The following is a 5000-nucleotide window of genomic DNA, read 5'->3' on the forward strand; positions in this document are numbered from 1 at the left end:
CAATGTAGTGTGGCATTCGACTTCAAAACCCCTATGTGGATAGCTAACTCAGCAGCTTTACGGCTGTCCCTGTGTTGTAAAGAAGATATGTTATCTGCATAGCGAGTTTTGAATTTGCCTTCACATAGTCCACTATAGTTCTTTTTACCGATTGTGTTATCATCTTACGGCGTTGTAACTTCTACGTCTTAGACGACGGATTTAATCATACATCTCTGGTAGAGTGGACAGGTTCCTGAGTTTCGACAGATACAACTGGTGGTGGTCTTTTGGTATTGTTCCCGTGTAATGAAACGTTTCATATTGAGGTAGCAGCCACATGATAATTTCACGACGAGTCAGGTATCGAAATGACCACAGAATAGCGTGAGATGTGTTTCGATCAAGTGTTTCGTTCAAGAACACAATTCACCACCCGATCTAGATATTGAAATCACATTCTCTCGATCGTGAGTTCAACACCCTAACCCCTAGGCTATGCGCCCTCATACCCCACCCCTACACATATATACCTACGCATAGTGCAATTTTCTTTCTCGTCTATCTAGATCATTCTAATAATTATCATCCTACCTTACTGACTGGCCGGACTTTAGCCACTGCATCAATTAACCTTTCTTCGTTTTCTCTCCTTTTCCTTCTTCTCAGCCTTTTCCTTCAGCCTCCTCTCCTTTTGTTTCATTCGCCTGTTATTCATCTACTCAGTGTCGTTGTTTCAGCACATTTCTCAAGCAATCTCCTTCCGCTATTGCGCAGGCAGCCTTCTACAAGGATGTCCACTCCGCTCACATGGTCAAGTAAGCAAGACGAAGGTTTCATTTCTCTGCAACATTTGCAGTGAAACAGAGAATGGGAGAAAACAAGTAGCAGGGAGAGAAGCCGTCAAAATTCAGAGAAACATAGAGATGGGGGGGGGGTATGGTGGAAGGAGAGAAGAGCAGAAAAACAGGAGGCAGGGTGTGGGAAGACCGAGAAATAGCGAAAGAGAGAGAGAGAAAGTGGAAGAGAGAGGCAAAAAAAGGAGAGAGAGAGGAAGAAAGTGGGAGAAAGGCGGAGAAGAGAGCGGGAGAAAGAGAGATACGGCGGGGTGGACAAGGATATTTATAGATAGGGAAACAGAAAATCTAAAGAGAAAGAGAAAAGGATACAAGGTTAGGATGATATAGTAAGATATGGGAAAGGGAAAGAGAGAGAGAGAGAGAGAGAGAGAGAGAGAGAGAGAGAGAGAGAAAGAGTGAGAAAAGGATAGGGTGAGAGAAGGATAGGGTGAAAGAGTGAACTTGAGAGAGAAGGAAGAAAACAAACATAAAGTGAGACAGATAGATAAATAAATATACAGAGAGAAGGTGCGAAAGAGAGGGAGAGATAAAGAGAAAGCGAAAGAGTGAGAGAAGGATAGGGTGAAAGAGTGAACTTGTGTATCAGAGAGAGAAGGAAGAAAATAAAAATAAAGTGAGACGGATAGATAAATAAATATATATAGAGAAGGTGCGAAAGAGAGGGAGAGAGAGATAGAGAGAGAGAAAGAGAGAGAGAAACTGCGACAGAGAGAAAGAAAGAAACAAAAGTAGGATGGAAGAAATAAATAAAGAAAGAAACAGAAGGTAGAATAGGTGACAAGAATTACAAGGGGAAGAGGAAAAATGGGAGAGTGGAAAATAGAGAACAGAAGAGAAAAGGTGGGAAATAAAAAGAAACAAAAATGAGTGGGTGAGAGAGAGAAAGAGAAAGAGAGGGGAGAAATAGTGAGAGAGAGAAAGAGAAAGAAGGAGAGAAAGAGTGAGAGAGAAAGAGAGAGAATTTGTTCATTTGTCCAGATTTAATACAGAAACCAACTGCAAGATTATAAACGAAAGTGAAAGTGAAAGTATATTAATTAACTAAGTACTTGATTAATTATGACATTTATTCATTAATAGCTAAACTTAGTGCTTCAATGATTTAGTCACACACTTTTCATTTACACTCTATGTCGTTGGGGTTATTAAAAGCATAAAATATAAAAAGAGAACAAATGCAGACAATCATGTAGGCATATTGGAAGAAACACACAGACACGCTTGTACATGCATGCATATGACATATAGATATATATATGTAGTGTCACATGTTAACCAAACACACATGAATCATTCAAAGCACTTCTTAATTGATGTGAGACATGTAGCCACATTGTGTTCTACACCTAAAATGAAATCGGTTGAAATTGAAACAATTTTGCATGGGAAATATATAAAGCGAAACATTGGATCTCGAATACGCTCAGATCGAATATATAAGCCTATTATTTATGTTTTGCAAATCTTCCGGGACGTCTTGATGTTTCTGCAACCAGTTGCTACCTCCTTCAGCAGTTGTTGAAAAGACACGCGCGCACACACACACACACACACACACACACACACACACACACACACACACACACACACACACATACACACAGTTATATGCACATACTCAGAAATGTATGTGTCTATACATACATACGAATGTACATGCACACACACATACACAGAGTTACATGCACATACACAGAAATGTGTGTGTATATACATACATACGAATGTACAAACACACACAGTTACATGCATATACTCAGAAACGTGTGTGTCTATATACATACATACGAATGTACAAACACACACACACACAAACACACACACACACACACACACACACACAAATGAATGTGGGTCCCTTGGCGCAATATAAACCGTATAGGTAAAATTAAGTCGTGTCTAATCATGCCTTTACGCATTTATAAGAGATTTGATTCTTATTTCTAGCAATATATGTGCTTGTAGCACCTACAGTCAGAATTAGAGACGTCTAAATTTATATTTAGGCCGAACCGCTAAGTTACGGCGACGTAAACACCAACATCAGTTGTCAACTGATGGTGGGAGGACAAACACACACACACACACAAATGCATACATATATATATACAACGGGCTTCTTTCAGTTTCCATCTACTAAATCCATTCACAAGGCAAGCTTCTTACCACACAGCCATTCCTGCGTCTATGATATATATATATGTATGTATGGTGGTAGTGGTGGTGGTGATGGTAGTGATTTTATATCATAGACGCAGGAATGGCTGTGTGGTAAGAAGCTTGCCTTGTGAATGGATGGTGGTGCCGGCGGAAGTGGTGGTGGTAGTGGCGGTGGTGATAGTATTGTTGTTGTTGGTGGTGGTGATAATGGTGGCAGTGGTGAGGGTGGTGATGACGGTGGTGGCTCCAGTAGTGGTGGTGGCGTCGGCAGCAATTGTAGTTGTCGATAGAGGTGATGGTGGTGGTGGTGGTTGTGGTAGTTGCAGAGATGATGATGATGATGGTTATGGTATTGGCAGTGTTGGTAGTAGTGTTATTGTCTGCGGTGGCGGTGGCGGCAGTGGTAGGGGTGGAAGTGGCTATGGTTGCAAAGACCTGGAGGTGATGACGGCTGTAATGGTGGCGGCGGTGTTGGTGGTAGCGCTGATGGTGGTGTTGTTTCTATCGTTATTGTTGCCGACGGTGGCGCAGGTGATGTCACAGGAAGCAATGATGTTGGCAAATACACGCTCGTGTATTGTAGTAGTTTTGTGGTTAGAAAGTGATATGGACAACTAAATCTAAGGTGACAGCTGGTTCATTCGGTTATGTAAGCAAATTGAAAAACCCTGAATCTGACATGCATGTCTTCCACACGCAGTCTTTCCCAGCTCCGTCTACGTCTCTTTCAACACACACACACACACACGGGTCCTCCGGCTGTTTTCACGATGAGTAAGTTCAGTTATTCGATTCGATCATATAGACGACCGGATTCATTGAATTGAAGTTGTTTATTCCGCGATTGCTCCTAACATTCGTTTAATTCTCGGCGTAGAACACGGAGCTAGCTTGACAATGAATGCGCGTGACAATTATTGCCCATTGAATTACAGGTTACAGATCATATTTTATTATAGAATAAAGTGGCTGTGTTTTTTCTTTCTCTTCGTTTGTTCTTTGAGTAACTGTAGATACATGTTTCTGTTTCAATAGGCGACATCAGCGGAGAAATGCATACCTACAAAGAGAACATTCGCAACACACACACACACACACACACACACACACACACACACACACACACACACACACACACACACACACACACATAACGTTTATATTTGAAAGCTCCTCTGATACCTTGCATTCGGTGAATGAGGGAGTTTGATGCCGCTGCCCCGTGTTTCCTGCCGTGAGGTAGGCTTATCTGGAACCCTTCACAGGAGGGGATCCAGTTTTGCTTCGAAGACACCTGCATCCACACTATGCAGGTCTCTCAGGCATTTTGGAAGGATATTGAAAAGCTACGGGCCCTTGAAACCTAGGCTGTTGCAGTATCATGTCATGTATTTTGATGGAGATGCTGGGATCTTTGGCACGATGCAGTGGCACCCCGTTCTGAAAGAACAGTTCCAAAGTGTGTTCACTACACCACTGGGATACAGGCAAGTGATCATACCAGCAGAATTCTTTGCCACTTTACCTGTAACCAAAGAGGTGAAAATTGAGTTCATCAACATTAAAGATGATGTAACACTGGCCATAGATGTTGACACAAACACAACTGCTGGCTCCGATGGATTCCCAGCAATCCTTCTCAAATCGTGCAAACGGGCCCTTGCCAAACCACTGCAGCTTCTTTTTTCAGAGCTAACTGACTGACAGCCAGCATGGATTTCGACTAGACAGAAGCTACCTAACACAGCTCTTATAACACTACGAAGGTATAAGAATATACATATACAAAGCCCGAAGGTATAAAGATATACACATATATACATATATTAAAAAAATGTGTGAAAACCAGTAAAAACGCGTATGAAGATCAAAATATATGAATAAAATATGAAAGTATATAGCGAGGCGATTAAAAATAATATAGTTAGACTATTAAATGTAAAGTGAATCCGGGAAAACATCCACCGTCCAGTTCAAAAGAGAAAAGAATACAGAATAATA

The sequence above is a fragment of the Octopus bimaculoides genome, chromosome 26, assembly GCF_046866305.1.
Source record: "Octopus bimaculoides isolate indiv1 chromosome 26, ASM4686630v1, whole genome shotgun sequence".
Lineage (NCBI taxonomy): Eukaryota > Metazoa > Mollusca > Cephalopoda > Octopoda > Octopodidae > Octopus > Octopus bimaculoides.